Source organism: Silene latifolia, chromosome X (genome assembly GCF_048544455.1).
Source record: "Silene latifolia isolate original U9 population chromosome X, ASM4854445v1, whole genome shotgun sequence".
Classification (NCBI taxonomy): Eukaryota; Viridiplantae; Streptophyta; class Magnoliopsida; order Caryophyllales; family Caryophyllaceae; genus Silene; species Silene latifolia.
This window is the reverse complement of record NC_133537.1, coordinates 113,634,446-113,657,966: the sequence shown is the minus strand read 5'-3', so window position 1 is coordinate 113,657,966 and position 23,521 is coordinate 113,634,446. Positions and strand designations below refer to the sequence as shown.

Here is a 23,521-nt window from a genome sequence, read left to right as displayed (position 1 = left end):
TCTTTCAAACAGAAAATCAATAGTGAGGTTCAAATTCGTTATTCTCACAAAATTTTCAACAACATTTTCAAATCTCAAACAAGCGGCATTAAAAGCCGTCAAACCTTCAAAAAGGGGATAGTGAAATTCACTACCCTACACAAATCTCAAAACGAGAGAGTACGAAAAAAAATCGTCCTCCCCAAACACCCTTCAAACGACCGAGTACACATCTGTCCTTTTTCTACAAAACGAACGACAATAAAAACCGTTATCTCTCTTCGAGATTCAAAATCACCGGCGACCACGGGAGCCAGGCTCACTAGCCTATCCCTTTCCGGCGCCACAAAAATTCAATATAAACACCAAAATTCCCTAACAGGATATTGGAGGCCCCCTCGCAGAGCGCGCTAACTCAAACAACTTCTCGAAATAGGCCCATCCAACGCGGTTATTTCCCACAGTCGATCAATAGACAATCAACAATCAACATGGCTGGCGAGTCTCAAAACGCAACACAATCAACATTGCTGGCGAGCCTCACAACCACATTCAACATGGCTGGTGAGCCTCACAACGCGCATTCAACATGGCTGTCGAGCCTCACAACGCACATTTAATATGGCTGGCGAGCCTCAAAACGCAACACAATCAATATGGTTGGCGAGCCTCACAACGCGCATTCAACATGGCTGGCGAGCCTCACAACGTGCATTCAACATGGCTGGCGAGCCTCACAACGCACATTCAACATGGCTGGCGAGCCTCAAAACGTAACACAATCAGCAAACGCACATTCAACGCGGCTGGCGAGCCTCAAAACACAACACAATCAGCATGGCTGGCAAGCCTCACAACGCACATTCAACATAGCTGGCGAGCCTTAAAACGTAACACATTCCGCACGCGGCTGGCGAGCCCTTTTATATCCGTAAAGTGACAGGCGAGCCCCTTCATATCCGCAAGCAGCTGGCGAGCCCCTTCATATCCGCAACGCGGCTGGCGAGCCCCTTCATATCCACAACGCGGCTGGCGAGCCACTTCATATCCGCAAAGCGGCTGGCGAGCCACTTCATATCCGCAACACGGCTGGCGAGCATTTGTCTGCAAACAAGAAATAACTCAAGGACGTATCCCAAAGATGCCTCGGGTATGACTCCTTCTTATGGCTGGCGAGCCTTTGTACGTAGTCTAACGGACTTTAAACGACCCGCACGGATAGGCGATGTAATACCTGTCCTTTTAGAGACCCGTTAACCGTCGTTGACTGACCTTAGACACCTATCTAAACCTTCAGAAACCTTACGAGTTTTCCTTGTGACGTTCTAACACTTTGGAGTTGTTGTTACTTGATCTAACGGAGGCTACTCGATCGAGTAGCTTAGTCACTCGATCGAGTAGAGGCCACTGGATCGAGTAAGTTGCCTACTCCATCGAGTAACGGGTTTTCAGCGGGGAATTATATATCGTGAATGTGACACCCTCATTTATCGCGGAAAAGTAAACACGTAATTCTACAGAAAAACTGACAGGATATGTTTGTAATTGGTTCAACTAATTAAAACCTGTCATTTTTTAAAACTTTTCTAAACCATTCACAAACATTTCCAGGAGGAGGATGCCATAACCTGCAATTGCAAACAATCTAATACTTAACACCGCTAACGATAAGAAAATATATAATGATACAACCCAAAATAGAAGAGGGAGACATATGTCCCTAAAATGTATGTGACATAAAAAGGTTTAAGGGTCACAATGAAATAAAACCAGTCTAGGTCCCAAGGTTACTTTGCTCGCTAGCTCGTCCATGTACCCCATATATGCATCACCTACCTGTCAATCGCATTTTATACAAATACGAAAGCCACAGTCAGTGGGGAGTAACTCCGAGTTCTCCCAGCCACGAAATGTCATAATTAATATAACATGTAAACATAAGAATATGAATATGAATCACACACTGCCTTAGCATATAGATGCAAGACAATCGTGCTTATCATGTGAACAACAATATAACAACACATAGTCCTAGCATGTGAAAACTAGACCGACTCATACTACACTATCATGTGAATCACATAACATCCAGAATCCAAACTCTATCAACCATAGCCGGCTTGCATCTCACCTTCTATGATTCATAGAATCATCAAACAAGAAAGGGCAATATATCAAAGACAGGCATAAGTTCTTAGTACGGTCAATAGTCACTTTGTAACTCAAGTCTATACCACGAGGTAGGGAAGGTAATCGAACCGGTATCTTGGCTCAGCGGTTACTATTAAGAAAACATGGCCAAGAGACAACACAACCCTAGCCTAAAATCTGCGCAGACCTAGACATGCGGATACACACCACCGCACCCAAGACTCACAACTTTTTTAAAACAAAGTGAAGTGAGTACCCTAAGGACACCACCGAAGGGTCGGCTAGTACTTAAGTCGACCCCATACTATCAAAATTAGTACCCGAGGTCATGCCCCAACTTGGATAAACATCCACTAGTCGAACACAAAGGCTATCAAGCAAAGAACATATACTCGTCAGAGACTATAAAGACCTATCTATGATGAAGGCCGAAATACTCACCTAGGACCTAGTCACAGCTAGTCCCAGCTTGAATACTTTAGCCCACACCACACAAGACTCACCACACAAGTCAAGTAAGACACCCACTTAACCTTAAGAGGGCAAAAAGTCCTACTTACCAACCTAAATGCTAACATTCTATCATGTGAAAGGCTATATAAATGTCTATTTACAGCATACAATCCAACAGTTCCTCAATAAGAATTCAATACTAATTTCTAATTCTAACAATAGTAACCATATTAAAGGCTTCAGGGGAAACTAGGGCCATTTCTACAATATAAGATACTATTAAATACAATCAACTATACATGTGAACCTAAGATATAATAAATGGCCTAAAACAAGAAAAAGGTCGATTATCTAATTCATTCAACCGAATTTTTACCCGCAACCCCAGCCCTGCGACAGGTACGGGTCAAATTGCGGCTGACCAATCACTCAATTAACTGACATCGCATCAGTCAAAGGGACTAAGGCTCAGTTTTCGGCACAATCAACAAAACATTACAATTATCACCATAAAATTCATTTGAGCCTATTAATTACAATTTCATTTTGTAAACGATCCTAACATTATTCATTCACCTAAACACTTATCAAACAACATGCACACATTAACTACTAATGTGACATTAATTCGTCGAGTAACTCGGAATAGTTACCTTACGCTAGCAAAGAGACAAGTAAAAACTTGAGAAAGCTTCTAAAACCCCAAAATTACTCTTCATCTTCAACCCCATATGAGCCACCTAAAATAATTATGTGAAAGGACGATATTAACGAATTATCTTTATATAAAATATGAGACGTAAATTAATTTAATTATATTTTAAATAAACCAAACTAGCGTCTTAGCCAGGCCGCTTAGGCCACGGCCAAAGCCATGCCAGCCACAGGCTAGCTACGCTAGGTCTTTGCCCGGGCTAAAGAATGGCGAGGCCACGGGGACAGTGCAGTAGGGCCACGGCCAGGCTACACCCTACTGTCCAGCCGTCTTAGGACGGCTTCCTAGGCCAAACCACGACGGATACTACCCAAACAAAAGGCCCAAACCCAACATGTACATGTACTTGAGACGTTAGCAAAGAGGTTGGTTCAAATTAACATAAAGAAACCCGTCAAAACAGCCCGCTAAAACTGCTCGACAAAACCCATTTTCACTATTAAAGAAGCTCATTTGTGACCGTCTTAAGACGAAATTTTAAGCATTAAAATGATAGTATTCACCCAATTAAATTACCCAACATAATCACCCACTTCACCATGAATCCAAAGGTACCAACTTTTCTCAAAATGGATAAATAAAACTTGTATAAAACCGTCTCAAACCAACACCACATGAACATTCAATTATGAAAATTTCCCCAAATTATGACCATACGAGTCTACGTGTAATTACCAACTAGCATGACCATAAAGTCAAGATCAATCAGTTACCAAACTTTTCTTTCACATAAACCAATAATCCTCGATCCATTAGCCGCTAATTGCAAACAATCAGATTTTTCCAATCCATCATTAATCAAGATTAATCAATGCTACACCAATACCAAACTTATCTCACCTCAGGCTTATCAACAAAAGCTTAACAACTGAAAAGAAGAAAGTTCAATCCTCAATATTACTTACCACAATAATAACGTGCAGCTGACTAATTTTTCTTAGCATAATGCATAAGCTGATACATTCAAATGCTTTGGTCCTCATTATAATCCTCCATTCTTAATGACCAAGTTTCTCGCTTAAAGTGCCATTACCAACAAAAAATTTGCTATTCCGTACCAACACAAACTTAGTTCCAATATACATATCTCGTACTACTATTCAATTACCAAAATTTGTCAAACCTCATAATCCATGAGTTACTGAGTCAAAACCCACCCTAAAGCAACAACATTGACACATAGCTCCTCATCTTTACATTTAATGCACAATCATTCACATAAACCGAATTAATACACCGATTTCATCATAAAGATTAAAGCTTTCCTTGTTTATGCTTAAAGTTCATCTAACGACATGATAATGCTAGATCAACATCAAATTTGGTGCCATGTAACCATCATACCATTAAAATTACTTAATATGACAATAATTATGGAGTAAGACGACACTTTTATAAGACGGCGAAAGACGAAACCACTACAAAAAGGAGACTTTCTTACCTTAAAAGGACGAGGAAAGGACGAGGAAGCTAATGGTACAAAAATTATCGAATTTGGTTGAGAATGGAGACGGATCCGGGGTTTGAATGATCGGAAAATGACGATCGATGTTCTTCTTTGTTGATTTGTTTTTGGTTTGTTGTCCGCGAAAGGAAGAAAGGAAATGAAGGGGGTGTGGGGACGTGGGATAATAATAATAATAATAATAATAATAATAATAATAATAAATGACGAGCTTGCTTGCCTGCTATTAATTATACGTACGTTACTTCATCGTTAAGTAATTTCGTTCGTTTTTAAAACCGTCTCGAGTTAATAAAAATCGGTTTTTAGTAAAAGTTTCAGTAATAAAACGGAATTAATAATAAATAAATTTAATGAGTGAAAATAAAATAAACTCGGCTAGTTAACGGAAATAATACGATATCAGCTTGAATCGGAATTATTAGCGATTTTTTTTTTACAAAACTAACGGATATTAATAAAAATTGCTAATTTAGTGAAATAAGCTCAAAATAGCTAATTGGACGGTTTTGTTCCCAAAATCCATCTCGGGTTTACTTAAAACAACTTTCATAAGGACTCGTAAAGAAACGGAAATTATTAAATAAATAAACCCGAACTAACTTTAATAAATTCGAACTAACTTTAAATAAACTTATTAATGATTATTAAATTTAACGTAACGAATTATAATGAAATTAATTAATTAGCTGAGAAAATAAATATATAAATTGTTAACCAACGAAATTAAATATAAAGTAGCAATTAAAAGAATTTTATCCAACTTATTAAAATACGGGGTGTTACAATCACCCCATCTTTTAAAAAGTTTCGTCCTCGAAACTTGAAAGTATAAATGAAAAGTTATAAAAATAAAACTGAAATTGGAATCGGTAACCAAAACATTTTAAAGGTTATTTATCGTAAGAATCAAAATTCTTTCAAAAGTTTCAACTAAAATTTTCCGACAGAACCAGACTCTCATCAGAGGAACGGAAGTGTTCTCGTTACGTATTCAAGAACATCTCATTCCAAATCAAAGATAAGGTCAAAAGGCAAATCATTTGTATAAATCGAAAATCAAAATACCTTCAAAAACATTAATGAAGAGTTTTCAAAAATATAAGTCTCATTCATGGAACGGAATTGCTCTTGTCGTGCACACAAGAACGCTAACTTTCCAAGTCAGAGACAAATTTAAAACCGAAAATCACTCGTCGACAAGAGTAGAACAAGTTATCAAACGTTTCCAATAACTAGTTCTAACATCCGATCAACGTTAAAATCAAAATAAGAGAAAGGTAATCTACTCAAATTTTCTTTTGCAAAAAGTCAAAATAGAAATAAAGGTTTCACCTTTAAACTAAAAGGGGAGTTAAATTCCGGAAATACAATATTAAACTTTGACAAAGAAGTCATAAATAGATCAAAGTTAACAGAAATTGGATAAAATTTAAAGAAATCTCGGTTTAGCAACTCAAAACCATGATAAGGAAGTCTATACTCAAAGAACAATTAGAGAATCAAATCGAATTTTCATTTTCCAAATCTTTACAAGTAGGGAAAATTTTGTAATGGTAACATAAATTTTTAACAACGAACCAAAAATAGTAGTTTGAAATATTTAGAAATTGTGTGAAATGAAAAGTAAGTTAGACATCATAGATACAAGTATGCTAAGAGGGTTCAAGCTTAACCAACAAAAGAGATATGATGAACTTTCTAGGGATAAAGACTGAAGTCAAATTTACAAGGATGTCAAAGATAGAGTTTCACAAGATACGAGTGTCAAACTTAAAGGAGGAGCAAGATGAAGCGAGGAAAGGAGGTATGAACGGTAACGCTTATGATCGAGGAGAAAGGGAATTTAGACAACAAGGAAACTTAAGCAACATGTCAGGGTGTGAGACTAAAAGAGTCGAATCATAAAGATAACTAGTTAACAACCAGCAAGAAATATTAGAATTAGGGAGGTATTCAAGACAAGGAAATAACGAGTAAACTTTTATACTTAAGAATCAAATCCAACCAAGGTTAACACCCCACAAGAAAGAGTGCTATCAAATGGCGTTAAGGGATGATTAGCAAGGGTGAAAGGACAAGTTGGGAGGATACAAATGTAACTTCCTAGGAAGAAGAATAGAGAGTTTAAAAGAAGGATAGGCACAAAGAGATTAAGAATAAGGCGAGATACACAAAGAACGAGAAACATATTCAAGGAAGTAGAAGCATTCTTCAAAGGTTGAACAAATCTTCAATCTTCAGCATTAGGCACCAAATCTTGATCTTCGTAAAATATAAGTGTCCTTTCAATGGAACGGAGATACTCTTGGCGATCACTCAAGAACATCAATATTCCAATTCAGAGACATAAAAATACATTTTTACACCAACAAATGATAAAACTAATTATCAGACGTCTCCAATAACAAGCTTTAACACTAATTGACGTTAAAACCAGTGAAAAACATTAAAATATTTTCAAAACCTTTAGTTCAAAAATTTTTTTTTTTTATAAGAGTAATAACCCCATTAGCTATAGATAAGCTCACGGTCATTGATCCAAGAACGCAACAATTATTAAATGACAATCAACAAACAGGTTAGTACCTAACAAAGAGCAAACACAAAGAGACTACAACATAAGATCCTAAATCTACCCATCCTACCCATCTCTCAAGTTTATTATTTTAAGGTCAAGTTATTTATAGTGGGGTGCACAAACGTGCGTCGGGAGCAAATATGCTCTGATACCAACTGTGACACCCTCATTTATCGCGGAAAAGTAAACACGTAATTCTACAGAAAAACTGACAGGATATGTTTGTAATTGGTTCAACTAATTAAAACCTGTCATTTTTTAAAACTTTTCTAAACCATTCACAAACATTTCCAGGAGGAGGATGCCATAACCTGCAATTGCAAACAATCTAATACTTAACACCGCTAACGATAAGAAAATATATAATGATACAACCCAAAATAGAAGAGGGAGACATATGTCCCTAAAATGTATGTGACATAAAAAGGTTTAAGGGTCACAATGAAATAAAACCAGTCTAGGTCCCAAGGTTACTTTGCTCGCTAGCTCGTCCATGTACCCCATATATGCATCACCTACCTGTCAATCGCATTTTATACAAATACGAAAGCCACAGTCAGTGGGGAGTAACTCCGAGTTCTCCCAGCCACGAAATGTCATAATTAATATAACATGTAAACATAAGAATATGAATATGAATCACACACTGCCTTAGCATATAGATGCTAGACAATCGTGCTTATCATGTGAACAACAATATAACAACACAAATCTAGCATGTGAAAACTAGACCGACTCATACTACACTATCATGTGAATCACATAACATCCAGAATCCAAACTCTATCAACCATAGCCGGCTTGCATCTCACCTTCTATGATTCATAGAATCATCAAACAAGAAAGGGCAATATATCAAAGACAGGCATAAGTTCTTAGTACGGTCAATAGTCACTTTGTAACTCAAGTCTATACCACGAGGTAGGGAAGGTAATCGAACCGGTATCTTGGCTCAGCGGTTACTATTAAGAAAACATGGCCAAGAGACAACACAACCCTAGCCTAAAATCACAAGAGACCTAGACATGCGGATACACACCACCGCACCCAAGACTCACAACTTTTTTAAAACAAAGTGAAGTGAGTACCCTAAGGACACCACCGAAGGGTCGGCTAGTACTTAAGCTGACCCCATACTATCAAAATTAGTACCTGAGGTCATGCCCCAACTTGGATAAACATCCACTAGTCAGGAACACAAAGGCTATCAAGCAGTGAACATATACTCGTCAGAGACTATAAAGACCTATCTACGATGAAGGCCGAAATACTCACCTAGGACCTAGTCACAGCTAGTCCCAGCTTGAATACTTTAGCCCACACCACACAAGACTCACCACACAAGTCAAGTAAGACACCCACTTAACCTTAAGAGGGCAAAAAGTCCTACTTACCAACCTAAATGCTAACATTCTATCATGTGAAAGGCTATATAAATGTCTATTTACAGCATACAATCCAACAGTTCCTCAATAAGAATTCAATACTAATTTCTAATTCTAACAATAGTAACCATATTAAAGGCTTCAGGGGAAACTAGGGCCATTTCTACAATATAAGATACTATTAAATACAATCAACTATACATGTGAACCTAAGATATAATAAATGGCCTAAAACAAGAAAAAGGTCGATTATCTAATTCATTCAACCGAATTTTTACCCGCAACCCCACCTGCGACAGTGCACGGTCAAATTGCGGTCCGACCAATCACTCAATTAACCGACATCGCATCGACCAAAGGGACTAAGGCTCGGTTTTTGGACAATCAACCAAACATTACAATTATCACCATAAAATTCATTTGAGCCTATTAATTACAATTTCATTTTGTAAACGATCCTAACATTATTCATTCACCTAAACACTTATCAAACAACATGCACACATTAACTACTAATGTGACATTAATTCGTCGAGTAACTCGGAATAGTTACCTTACGCTAGCAAAGAGACAAGTAAAAACTTGAGAAAGCTTCTAAAACCCCAAAATTACTCTTCATCTTCAACCCCATATGAGCCACCTAAAATAATTATGTGAAAGGACGATATTAACGAATTATCTTTATATAAAATATGAGACGTAAATTAATTTAATTATATTTTAAATAAACCAAACTAGCGTCTTAGCCAGGCCACTGCCTAGGCCACGGCCAGGCCACTGCCAGGCCAAAGCTAGCTACTGCTAGGCTGCTGCCAGGCTACAGCAGGCCACGGACAGGCTGCAGTAGGCCACGGCCAGGCTACACCCTACTGTCCAGCCGTCTTAGGACGGCTTCCTAGGCCAAACCACGACAGATACTACCCAAACAAAAGGCCCAAACCCAACATGTACATGTACTTGAGACGTTAGCAAAGAGGTTGGTTCAAATTAACATAAAGAAACCCGTCAAAACAGCCCGCTAAAACTGCTCGACAAAACCCATTTTCACTATTAAAGAAGCTCATTTGTGACCGTCTTAAGACGAAATTTTAAGCATTAAAATGATAGTATTCACCCAATTAAATTACCCAACATAATCACCCACTTCACCATGAATCCAAAGGTACCAACTTTTCTCAAAATGGATAAATAAAACTTGTATAAAACCGTCTCAAACCAACACCACATGAACATTCAATTATGAAAATTTCCCCAAATTATGACCATACGAGTCTACGTGTAATTACCAACTAGCATGACCATAAAGTCAAGATCAATCAGTTACCAAACTTTTCTTTCACATAAACCAATAATCCTCGATCCATTAGCCGCTAATTGCAAACAACTCAGATTATTTCCAATCCATCATTAATCAAGATTAATCAATGCTACACCAATACCAAACTTATCTCACCTCGGCTTATCAACAAAAGCTTAACAACCGAAAGAAGAAAGTTCAATCCTCAATATTACTTACCACAATAATAACGTGCAGCTGACTAATTTTTCTTAGCATAATGCATAAGCTGATACATTCAAATGCTTTGGTCCTCATTATAATCCTCCATTCTTAATGACCAAGTTTCTCGCTTAAAGTGCCATTACCAACAGCAGCTATTCCGTACCAACACAAACTTAGTTCCAATATACATATCTCGTACTACTATTCAATTACCAAAATTTGTCAAACCTCATAATCCATGAGTTACTGAGTCAAAACCCACCCTAAAGCAACAACATTGACACATAGCTCCTCATCTTTACATTTAATGCACAATCATTCACATAAACCGAATTAATACACCGATTTCATCATAAAGATTAAAGCTTTCCTTGTTTATGCTTAAAGTTCATCTAACGACATGATAATGCTAGATCAACATCAAATTTGGTGCCATGTAACCATCATACCATTAAAATTACTTAATATGACAATAATTATGGAGTAAGACGACACTTTTATAAGACGGCGAAAGACGAAACCACTACAAAAAGGAGACTTTCTTACCTTAAAAGGACGAGGAAAGGACGAGGAAGCTAATGGTACAAAAATTATCGAATTTGGTTGAGAATGGAGACGGGATCTGGGGTTTGAATGATCGGAAAATGACGGACTGATGTTGCTGCTGTTGATTTGTTTTTGGTTTGTTGTCCGCGAAAGGAAGAAAGGAAATGAAGGGGGTGTGGGGACGTGGGATAATAATAATAATAATAATAATAATAAAAATGACGAGCTTGCTTGCCTCGCTATTAATTATACGTACGTTTCTTCATCGTTAAGTAATTTCGCTCGTTTTTAAAACCGTCTCGAGTTAATAAAAATCGGTTTTTAGTAAAAGTTTCAGTAATAAAACGGAATTAATAATAAATAAATTTAATGAGTGAAAATAAAATAAACTCGGCTAGTTAACGGAAATAATACGATATCAGCTTGAATCGGAATTATTAGCGATTTTTTTTTTTACAAAACTAACGGATATTAATAAAAATTGCTAATTTAGTGAAATAAGCTCAAAATAGCTAATTGGACGGTTTTGTTCCCAAAATCCATCTCGGGTTTACTTAAAACAACTTTCATAAGGACTCGTAAAGAAACGGAAATTATTAAATAAATAAACCCGAACTAACTTTAATAAATTCGAACTAACTTTAAATAAACTTATTAATGATTATTAAATTTAACGTAACGAATTATAATGAAATTAATTAATTAGCTGAGAAAATAAATATATAAATTGTTAACCAACGAAATTAAATATAAAGTAGCAATTAAAAGAATTTTATCCAACTTATTAAAATACGGGGTGTTACAGTGAAATCCTGAAACCCCAAATCATTTCCCCTTTCTTCCTAAACCTAGATGCCGCAATTTCACTTCTCCTTCACCATGGTTCATCTCCTTGAGGCCTTTGAGAGTGGTTACACCATAGGGATGGGATGGTTGAGTCGGGTAGCGGTCTTGATGCCGGATTACTTTGTATAGGTATGTTGTCATCATCATCGTCTCCCTTGATTTCAATATGGTAATAGTAGTAGTAATATATGTTTATGATGGTTGTTATAGGTGGTTTTGGTGCTTGGTTGTTATCTTGTGATCGTGCGCGGAATTGTTGCGGTTTGCTAAAGGTAGGTTTTCCTACTTAGTACTGTTGGTTGTCTAGAGTGTCTGTTGTTGTTGTATAGTTGGTTTAGTGTCATTGTTGATGGTTAATTGTGGTTGATTGATCAATATCATGTTGGAATTGATAGTTAGTGATTGTCTTATATAGTGTGGTTGGTTGTGTTTGATTGTCTTTTGTTCTCGAGGTGCGTCCTCGGCTGAGTGGAGTCACTATTTTCTTATACTTTGTTACATCCAAACGGGTTGTAGAGACAACGTTGAACCCCGTTAAAGTGAACCCGGATTAACATGGTATTCGCCCATAGTCACTTGAATGAGGTGACGTCTCGAACTGACTAGAGTGTGATGCGATTGATGGCAAGTTCAAGTGCCATGGAGTCATATGAGAATGACTAGTCGATCACATAGGCAGACTGTTAGGAACACTTTGTTGGGCCTTATGACCGCTTATAGAGTTCTGGCAAATTTATATAGCCTGGTCGCGGCGAGAGCTACTATAGTATTCTAATGAGTCGATTCTTTTGACTAAAGACTGTTCACCTAAGGTGGCACAGTTTCAGAATAACTTTGATTTGTGTTACTACGACCTTCGTAAATGGGGTCAAACGGGCATATTTTGGGTTATGATAGCTGTGGCTACTCGAAGGGAATAAGTGCGATAGGAATTGTCCACCCCCTTGTCAGGGTTAAAACAATATCTCAGGGCCACTCGAGGAGTAATGAACTGGAAATGCGTGGCCACGCTCCGAAGGTATCTATGATAGATAAATCCGGTCATTCAGTTATTCTCCAGATCGAGGAAACCACTCTCGATATGATCACTTGCAAGTACGACCCGAAAGACACCTTGCATTGAGTGGGAGATAGTAACAGGACAAGATAATTGGTGACGCACACTTGTCGAGGACAAGTGGAAGATTGTTGGAATATGTGTCCTCCAACAATAATGCGATCACAACTGTTGATCATGATGATCACATGTTTAAATCTCATTTTAAGAATACATGTGGGATGTAATATTTTACAGTCAACTGGGCCACACATATCGGTAATGATTGGCTGACTAGAGTTTGACATTACTGTCGTGCGACGGTGGTGATCAGTTGATCCCCTTAGGTCATACCTATAGGAAAATACTCTTAATTGATTATTTAATTAATCGTATACCGATACGAGTTAATTAAATTGCTTAAAATTGACGGATGATTTTGTGAGTATAATTAACGTATCTTATTCTAATATGATTAAATGAGACACGGTCAAAGTAATTGAATTGTTTTATTACTTAGATGAAATTATTGTTTACAGAAACAATTGAAACGGAATGAATAAATTATTATAAATACAGAATGTTGTCGTTTATAATTCGGAAACACTTTTGGTACGAGTAATTACGAATTACTTGTCGATTTTGTAAATGACATATTTTTATGAGTATGTTGATTTTTAATATGATAAAAATACATTGCATTGTAACATGTCATGTAACATGTAACATGTGACAAAATTGACAAATGACAAAATAAAATGGACTACCCATTTTATCTCATGTGTACCGAAAATTAGAGGGTGTTAGTGGATAAATTGTGTTGATTATTTTAATAAGGGAAAAACACAATTATTACACTCTATATCTAGCCATGCAAGCCTACTCTTCATGGGGAAGAATATTGGATCCATGCATTGGCTCCCCATAGACCCTCCAACCGGTTTTCCTTATGGAAAACTAAAATGTTTTCCTCTAATTTTCATTCATCACTTCACCTAATATTTTTCTAGAGTAAGAAAAATAAATCTCTCCATAACTTGTGAAAACTTAGAGAGACAAATACACACAAAATCTTTCCTTTGGCCGAAAATTTTTGAAGAGCCAATACATATTATTTTGTGTCATATTTTAAGTAAAACTAATATTATTACTAGATCTAAATAATATTGGTTATTATGAGTTTTTCCTTGGGTATATGCTTTTGGGAAGGATTCTATACTTGAATCCTTGTTCTTCCATTTGGAGAGCTCAAGAACAAGTGAGTAGGAGAACTCACTTGTGCCCATATATCCGAAATTATCAATGTAAGATGATGATTTCTTCTTTAATTATATTATAGTTTGCATGCATAAGATCACCTTTTAATTTTATGACTAAATTAAAAATAAAACATATATGAATATGTTATGTAAAGAGATCTAGATTTCCAACAAGCGGTATCATGAGCACAAGGTTGTTTGCATGCAAATCGGTTATAGTTTTTCCGAGTTATACGATTAACATATAAAACTTGTAAATTTGTGTTATTATGATATATCACGAAAATAATTTATGAATGTTAAATTTTCTGATCCTAAAATGTATTTAGGATATTTTGGTTAATTTATGGATTTTATTGTCCATTTTATATTATATTGGCATTAAAATGTGATTTTTATGATAAAAATGTCAATTGTGGACGAAAATTAGCTAAACTTCGAATTTTCAGGTCGTTTTTGGATATGTTTTCACATATATTATTTTTAGATGATATGGAAATTTTCAAAATTTTTGGAGTTCTTATGCTCGAAATATGGATTTTTCATGATAAAAATCGAATTTAAATGAAAAATAGGTTAATATGAGAAATATTTCGAATCTGGTCATATAAATTTAGTATGTTGTCACATGAAATTTTATAAGATGTGTGTAAAATAATAGGCTATAATGAAGTCTTCATGCATTATTTATGGATTTTTGATGAAAAATAGCATAAATAGTGACTTAATTAGTGAAAAATTGCTAAAACATACTTCATGACTAAGGAAAAATGTCACATGTTGCATTTTATTATCTTTTTCAGATCTAAAATTGAAAAGTTGATGTGTATAATTTTTCTCATGTTTTTATGATTTTAATTAATAAATCCAATAAACCGCAACATAGTTTTTCCGATAATTTTACAAAATTTTAACCTTAGTTTTTTGAAAATTATGAGTGTCATGGTATTTTTTCCAGAATGTTCATGAGTTTAAATTTTGAATTTTGAATTTATTTGAAATTTTTATGATTTATTTGGAGTTTATAGCATTTTATTATATTTTGAGTCCATTAATGAACAATTTTAAGTAATATAAGTTAATTATAGTCAAATAATTAGTGGAGACTAATTTTGAGTCCTAAGAGGTTAGGGTAATTAACTTGTGCATAAATATGAATTTATGTAATTTATTGTGATTTTAAAAGGTTGAATCACGCAAATCCGTAAAAACCGATTAATATACGATATTGGCTCCTTAAAGGCGATTTAGCATAAAATTGAGCATGTTCATACATATTATAATTCTGCATTTTATTTATGATTGTCATAATTTTATTTTATGTAATTTTGAATTATGTAATTTTACTTAGTATGGCCTTAGTTTTTAATTGGTATTACCCGAAATGTATGGGAATATCGATTCGGTTGTAATTTATTGTGATCTCGTATCACCGTCTTGTAATTTAATAGATTTTTATTTATTTTAATTACATATGTCTAATAGGAAATTATGTAATTTAATTATTCCGGAGTTCCATAAAGACGGAGTCATTCAAGAAGGCGATACATAAAGACGGTGTTACCTCGAGATGCGTGCCAAAAACGAAGTTCAAGGAACCAATGGAGTTGGTTTCCGAATATGTAATAGTTAATTAGATTTTCTATTTTAGGAAGGACATACTAGGATTTAATTTATGCTTTGCATTTTATTTATATGTCGCGTGCAATGCTAAATCGCCATAACTAAAACATGCATTATCATTTTAATCGAGTTTATCGACCGTGTCAATTACAATTATCGTAGTTCACCGCTTTAGTTCACTTAAAACGTGATAGATAATAAATTGACATGACCTCTCGCTAAAAATAAACAATTGAGACATAGCCTTACCAAAAAGTAGAAACCATGAAAACCTATTTCATGAGGGAGTCCACTCGGCCATCCCGGGGTACAAACCTTGTTACGTAGGGGAAGTGGGTGATAAATGTCTATCCACCGAATTCGTGTTGATGAGGGTTTCATCGGCTATCCCGTGCCCAAGTTGATATGGATTTGGATCATGGACACATTTATTCGAAATTTGGATTGAGCTCAACGGAAGTATTCGTGACCGTAGTCGCATGTGTTCCGGGCTATAGATAAATATTAGAGTAATTTTATCGACCGAGAATTCTAAAAGTAGAATCGATTAAAGAGTTAGTCCACCGAGTTATATTGATAAGGGTTTCATCGGCTATCCCGTGCCCAAGTTAATATGAATTTGGATCTCGGAATCATTTATCATAGTTGGGTAGAGGTCACTATGTAAATGCTTTACTTGTTATCTACAAGTATTATTATAACGATGAATGTTTTTGTTTTCACTATTCCGTTATCATATTGTTCTATTTCTTTACCACAATTCATATACGATATCATTTTGTTTTTTGATTCAAATCTCCATTAAAACATCGTAACTAAACACAAATATGAATTTTCTTCTAAAACCTCATATTATCCATTGGAAGGATCTCTTGTAAAGAGTATAGATAAAAGTTATTCATTATCAAACAGGTTTTTGATTCTTGACTAACACATCTACTTACAATGGATTGTTTTTCATATACTTAATTGAATTAAGTACCTTGAAACGATAAATTGTTTTGGTAATTAGATTTGTCAGAATTCGTAATTGACCAAAATAACGCAACCACTTCAATGAAAGTTTTAAGACTAAAACGATTGAATTGAAGAGTAATCTTCATAAGATTCAACTTTGCTTCTCTAAGTAAAGACTCTTTGAAATGAGTGGGAGCATTCTCTTAAACCGTTAAGAAAAGGAAGAGGTTCAAGAAGTAAAGATTATAATGGAATTGATACAAGGTAATGTTAAAAGTAAAGTTGTTGAGAATAGCGATACTAAACCTATCAATCCCGACCGATAAAGTTTCCTCTGTCTTAAATGTTGGACACTAGAAAGGAAACTACCCCAAATTATTGAAGAATCAACAAGTTAGTTGTGGGACATCTAATGGGATCTTCTTCTTTAAATGTTTATTTGATTAAACATAAATTTTGCTAGTACTACTTCGTCAATATTAGAAACTAGTGGAGGTTTTCATCATTGTATTCGACACATAAGATGATTAGAATATAACGACTAGCAACAATAATGTCGAGAGATAGAGTAATTGTGTACTCAATCTAGTTTTTGGATTTAAAGTTGTACTTAATTGTGACTATTAAGTGCATAAACTCTAAATAAGAATATAAACTTGTTAAAGATACAAAAGAGGTTTCACTTTTGTGACTCTATACACCATAATTTGATGTATGGCTAGCCCATTATCAAGGTGATTATATTCTAAACCAAACTAGAATAACACATCATGTAGATGATGTAAGACTCAAATAGGTAACCCAAGATTAAACCTTAAATTTTGAATGATGAACGCAAAGAGTTATCGAGTACTCTTGAAACCATTAGATTGTTAATGGTATATGCGTATCATGTATTCAAAGCAAGATGTCTCGTGCCTTTTGGTTGAAAAGGAGATCGAGCTTGTAAATCATTGATCCATAATAGGTTGATCATTTTATTTTACCAACGATTTAAGTTGATACTAATGTGTTCACTTAATAAGGTAAATAGAGAAATCTTTGAAGAAGTTCAAAGAGTTCAAGGAATCACGATTTAGTCGTGATAGGGGTTATCAAAGTGAAGATTTTGATATAAGCCAAACGAAATGTGATATAGTATCACAGGTTAATCTCTCTTAACACGCATTACGGGATAATATGTGGTTGGATAAAGAATTCAAACGCTATTCGATATGGTTTGGACTTCAATCAAGTTACCTTGAGTTACTTGATCCTTTTGGGGTATTTATCATTTTTGTCTAAACTATTTTCCACTAAATCTAAATGAATCATATGAGATATGAAATGGTAATGTACCATGTTTGTAAGCTTACACAAGAAACAAATACTCACTTTTCCCTTTCAATTATCACGAGTACAACAAGTTTCTGGCTCATGAAGCTGTCTTTCTAAAATACAAGTTAATTTTTAGAAGACATAGTGGGAGAAATTATTAAAGAGCCATAAAGAATGTTATGTCGCTATCAACTGGTCTTTCTTGGCTACATGAGACGTTTTGTGAAAGACGTTGTTTCTTCAAAACCTAGGAGGTTAAAATCATCACTCGTTGAAGATGATGAATTAGTGTTACTTTTAGAAAGTAAATAGATTGTAACTTACAAAGAAATCATTTGATTAAAGTTGATTACTTCTAGAAAGTAATGGACATATGACTTACATGAGAATGTTTAAGTCACAACTCAATACAAGGCTTAGAGCCATGAAAATCCGAAATTAAAGGCTTGATTAGTTGCAAAGGGTTTTGCACTAATAAAGAGAGATTTCAAAGCTTGATTGGTAGCAAAGAGTTTTGCACTAGTTGAAATGCTTAAGTCTATTTGGATCTTCTTAGGGATTGTGTTTCATTATGAAATACATAGCGAGTGAATCTAAAACCCACTTCTTCAAAAGAAGGAATGTATTCAATACATGTCATGAGTTTTATAGATTCTTACAATCCTAAAATAATGTGAAACTTAAGAGAGGGTCTTAAGTAGGACATCAGTGAGTTGGAATCAATGTTTTGATCATATTATAAAACTTTTCTCGATAAGTCGAGAAGTTGTGTTTATACATGGAGTTTAGTGGGAGTTACGGAAATTTTAATTAGTCTTATATGTGGATGACATATTGATCATTGAGAATGATTTAAGACTTTGGAGAAATATAGTACATCTTTAATATCCGGATTTATGGAGATAAATCTACATGATATTAGCGTCAAATAAGAAGTCTTATGTTTATAAGATTCATGACTAGTTCAATCAAGTTGAACATATTTGATTGATTCCATTCGCTTCCGCTGTCGAATCAATTAAATAGGAAATGATGTATAACACTTCATATACTTTGAGTATGATGAATTGTTTCAAAATCGAATTCAAGAAATAATTACCAAGTAGCCATATTGATTACCCTTAAGTGCTTGCAGAAGCATTAAGGATATAATGCAAAGTGTTTTTGATGCAATTTTGTGTAAGGGTATTACATAAGTGACAATTGACAATTGAGATTGCGCATGGTTTCTGACAAAACCATAATCAAAACACATTAGGATGGTTAAGATACCATTGTGGCCATGTTAATTAAGAAGTAGATTTTCTAGAATCGTTCTAGGCAATAAAGAACAATGAGAAATATTTACAACGTAAATTGAGTACACTTGCAATCATGGGATGTGCAAGAAGGATGAGTCCCGCACACTGTGAAAACAGTGGGAGCTATTCTAAGGCTAGAAGGCCTATGTCTTGATTTGATCTCGACACGTACTCAGAAAGTTTTGTAATGCAAATGTAAACATTACAAAGGAAAACGAGTATGTAGTAAGGTTGAGTAAGGTACAAGAAGTTGATAAAACCTACTAACCAAAGCCTTCTCATAGGCTTAACATGATGAGTCATGTCATTTCAATTAAATTGAGATGAACAACTACATTCAAGATCAAATTAGATTATAGAATATGAAATAGTAATCAGGCATTGACTATTCATATGTGATAATCGCATTTGTCTTTCGAGTTTTACTTTAAAACTCTTTTCTTATACTTTGTTACATCCAACCGGGTTGTAGAGACAACGTTGAACCCCGTTAAAGTGAACCCGGATTAACATGGTATTCGCCCATAGTCACTTGTATGAGGTGACGTCTCGAAGTGACTAGAGTGTGATGCGATTGATGGCAAGTTCAAGTGCCATGGAGTCATATGAGAATGACTAGTCGATCACATAGGCAGACTGTTAGGAACACTTTGTCGGGCCTTATGACCGCTTATAGAGTTCTGGCAATTTTATATAGCCTGGTCGTGGCGAGAGCTACTATAGTATTCTAATGAGTCGATTCTTTTGACTAAAGACTCTTCACCTAAGGTGGCACAGTTTCAGATTAACTTTGATTTGTGTTACTACGACCTTCGTAAATGGGGTCAAATGGGCATATTTTGGGTTATGATGGCCGTGGCTAGTCGAAGGGAATAAGTGTGATAGGAATTGTCCACCCCCTTGTCAGGGTTAAAACAATATCTCAGGGCCACTCGAGGAGTAATGAACTGGAAATGCGTGGCCACGCTCGGAAGGTATCTATGATAGATAAATCCGGTCAATCAGTTATTCACTAGATCGAGGAAACCACTCTCGATATGGTCACTTGCAAGTACGACCCGAAAGACACCTTGCATTGAGTGGGAGATAGTAATAGGATAAGAGAATTGGTGACGCACACTTGTCGAGGACAAGTGGGAGATTGTTGGAATATGTGTCCTCCGACAATAATGCGATCACAATCAAGTGATCATGATGATCACATGTTTAAATCTCATTTTAAGAATACATGTGGGATGTAATATTTTACATCAATCGGTCCACACATATCGGTAATGATTGGTTTACTAGAGTTTGACATTACTGTCGTGCGACGGTGGTGATCAGTTGATCCCCTTAGGTCATACCTATAGGGAAATACTCTTAATTGATTATTTAATTAATCGTATACCGATACGAGTTAATTAAATTGCTTAAAATTGACGGATGATTTTGTGAGTATAATTAACGTATCTTATTGTAATATGATTAAATGAGACACGGTCTAAGTAATTGAATTGTTTTATTACTTAGATGAAATTATTGTTTACCGAAACAATTGAAACGGAATGAATAAATTATTATAAATACAGAATGTTGTCGTTTATAATTCGGAAACACTTTTGGTACGAGTAATTACGAATTACTAGTCGATTTTGTAAATGACATCTTTTTATGAGTACGTTGATTTTTAATATGATAAAAATACATTGCATTGTAACATGTCATTTAACATGTAACATGTGACAAAATTGACAAATGACAAAATAAAATGGACTACCCATTTTATCTCATGTGTACCGAAACTTAGAGGGTGTTAGTGGATAAATTGTGTTGATTATTTTAATAAGGGAAAAACACAATTATTACACTCTATATCTAGCCATGCAAGCCTACTCTTCATGGGGAAGAATATTGGATCCATGCATTGGCTCCCCATAGACCCTCCAACCGGTTTTCCTTATGGAAAACTAAAATGTTTTCCTCTAATTTTCATTCATCACTTCACCTAATATTTTTCTAGAGTAAGAAAAATAAATATCTCCATAACTTGTGAAAACTTAGAGAGACAAATACACACAAAATCTTTCCTTTGGCCGAAAATTTTTGAAGAGCCAATACATATTATTATGTGTCATATTTTAAGTAAAACTAATATTATTACTAGATCTAAATAATATTGGTTATTATGAGTTTTTCCTTGGGTATATGTGTAACGCCCCGTAATTTCGGACCATTAATATATTTCGAAAATAATTAATTAATCAAGTAAAATCTGATATTTAAGTATTTAAAGTGAAAATAATTCAAAGAAATATAATTTTTTTTTATATTTTGAAGAAAAGTATTTATTTTGATAGTTTCGAAATGTTTAAAAATAGTTTAAACCATGTAAAACTTTTTATTTCGAAATAAGGGCGTATCGGGGGGAAAATGACAATTCTTTTGAACATTGGGTAAACGAATTTGGAAATGGGTCGTATGAGTATTCAATTTTCTTGTAATCTCGTGTTTAAAAACTTTGGTCTTGTCGGAATTTGCATTTGACTTACGGTTTTAATTATTATCGAAACGAGTCAAAACCGACTCGAAAAATCCCGACTCAAACCCGCTCTTTCCTTTCTTTCTCTCCTTTCCCGCGGACCAGTCCCCCTTCCCCTTCATTTTTCTGGTTTTCTTGTTCTTCATGCTCTAACATTTCCCAAATTTATCAAAACACCATTTTCATATACAATTCCAAGCTAAAATCGTCACATCTCCCTCATTTCTACTCGGATTTTCACGAAATTTACATTTCCGGAATCCCCTCGTCGAGATATACAACCTTGTATGTTTTAATTTCAGTTTTCTTGAAGTTGTTTTAAGACGAATTTTGGGTAAATTTCGGTATTTGTGCTTATTTGTGTGTTTCTATTGTTTATTTAGGTGAAAAATTGGAGGAGGAGTTTGGGGACTCGTATATTGTCGAGGATAGCGGCTAGTGCATGTTAGGGTTTGGGTTTAAGGTGCTAATTGCTCTTTTTCTAGCTTAAGGTAACATATTTCGAGTTACTCGACGAAAGATCGTCACGTGCTTTGTTGTTTTTGGATGTTTTGTGATTTTTGGTTTGAGTAGAAATTTTCACATGTTAAAATTTGATGCATGCATGCTTAATTTATGCCTTTTGTTAGTTTAAGTTAACAAAGTTGAATTGGGAACGATTAATTAGTGTTCAGACGATGTTATAATGAACAAAAATGGAAAAAAGAGAGGTGTAGGGGGCGGCGAGCAGAGTTCGGCAGCAGCCAGCAGCCCACGGCTGCCCATGGCTGGCCCGGGTCGGCCCGTTGCTTGTTTCGCGGTTTTCCATGCATTGTTCGTCATTTTAGGTTCATTAATAATATAATTAGAATAAGTAATGTATGGGTAAACTTTTGAATTAAATCAAATTAGTAGTAAAAATTATGTTAAAGGTAAAAATTATATTTATTTTGGTAGTTGCACATGTTAGGGTAAATTATGAAATGAAATTGTAAAGATTAGGCTCAGAATGAATTATATAGCGATAATTGTAATGTTTTGTTGATTGTGCCGAAAACTGAGCCTTAGTCCCTTTGATCAAAAGTGCGATGTCGCTTAATTGAGTGATCGTCACCGCAATTTAACCCGCACTGTCGCAGGGGGTTGCGGGTAAAAATTCGGTTGAATGAATTAGATAATCGGCCTTTTTCTTGTTTTAGGCCATTTATTATATTTTTATTTCACATGTGTAATTAGTTGATTTAAGTAGCTTCTTATATTGTAGAAACGGCCCTAGATTCCCTGAAGCCTTTAACATCGTTAATATTGTTAGAATTGGAAATTAGTATTGAATACTTATTGAGGATATTGTTGGATTGTTTGCTGAATAGACATTTATATAGCCTTTCACATGATAGAATGTTAGCATTTAGGTTGGTAAGTTGGACTTTTTGTCCTCTTATGGTTAAGTGGGTGTCTTACTTGTCTTGTGTGGTGTGGGCTAAAGTATTCAAGCTGGGACTAGCTGGGACTAGGTCCTAGGTGAGTATTTCGGCCTTCATCATAGATAGGTCTTTATAGTCTTTGACGAGTATATGTTCACTGCTTGATAGCCTTTGTGTTCCTGACTAGTGGATTTATATCCAAGTTGGGGCATGACCTCGTTACTTATTTTGTTAGTAAGTGGTCAGCTTAAGTACTAGCCAACCCTCTGGTGGACTCCTTAGGGTACTCACTTTGTTTTAGAAAAATTGTGGGTCTTGGGTGCGGTGGTGTGTATCCGCATGTCTAGGTCTGCGCAGATTTTAGGCTAGGGTTGTGTTGTGTCTTGGCCATGTTTTATTAATATTAACCGCTGAGCCAAGATACCGGTTCGATTACCTTCCCTACCTCGTGGTATAGACTCGAGTTACAAAGTGACTATTGA

General features: G+C 35.3%; 1 long non-coding RNA gene across 2 annotated transcripts; it reads right to left on the bottom strand.

The window, feature by feature from the left end:
* Positions 1 to 1,596: 1,596 nt before the first annotated feature.
* On the bottom strand, positions 1,597 to 10,934 carry LOC141621552 (uncharacterized). Of its 2 annotated transcripts, XR_012532437.1 has the most exons (4): positions 10,777 to 10,934; positions 9,283 to 9,369; positions 3,237 to 3,323; positions 1,597 to 1,815 (listed from the first exon to the last, which is right to left on the bottom strand). It is a non-coding gene; the product is annotated as an uncharacterized LOC141621552 (long non-coding RNA). The 2 variants fall into 2 exon arrangements; XR_012532438.1 differs by lacking the exons at positions 1,597 to 1,815; positions 3,237 to 3,323 and adding an exon at positions 7,304 to 7,863.
* Between the last annotated feature and the right edge of the window lie 12,587 nt (positions 10,935 to 23,521).